Here is a 583-nt window from a genome sequence, read left to right on the forward strand (position 1 = left end):
TTGTATTACTAATATACCATGTGACCTTAATGTTAGTCAACTCTGATTCTGCTATTACCAACAAAATTGTATTCATGACATTTTATTAATCCTCTGTGAATTTTCTGTAAATAAAATTATTTATAAAAATCTCTAGCTATTGGTGATGTGGCATATTTTTATAATTAGAAAATGTTTTTTAAAGTAGATAAGATATAGGACTCATTTAGTATTACATAAAAGCTAAATTAGAGAATCATAAATCCATTTAGTATCATTAGTTTTCTAAGAGAAATTTCTGTTTACTTTTTTACTTGAAAGTGTTTTCTGCTGTATATTATCCAGGTTTCTTGCTTATCTTAATTACTTCATGTTTTCTAAAGTAAACAAATAATATTCCAATTATACCAAATCCCTCTGTAGAAAATGCAAGTACTATTATATTTTAGGGAATGTAACTCTTTTAGGGAAAGGTGATACATAAAGTACCTCCTAGAATACTCCAGTTGAATATTGAAGAGGGAGCAACTTTTTACTCTTTGAAGTTGCTGGAGAGGGAAGAAATGGCAGTGTAGGTCTGACAAGAATTCTTCAGCGATCCACC

The sequence above is a fragment of the Cebus imitator genome, unplaced genomic scaffold, assembly GCF_001604975.1.
Source record: "Cebus imitator isolate Cc_AM_T3 unplaced genomic scaffold, Cebus_imitator-1.0 Scaffold107, whole genome shotgun sequence".
NCBI lineage: Eukaryota > Metazoa > Chordata > Mammalia > Primates > Cebidae > Cebus > Cebus imitator.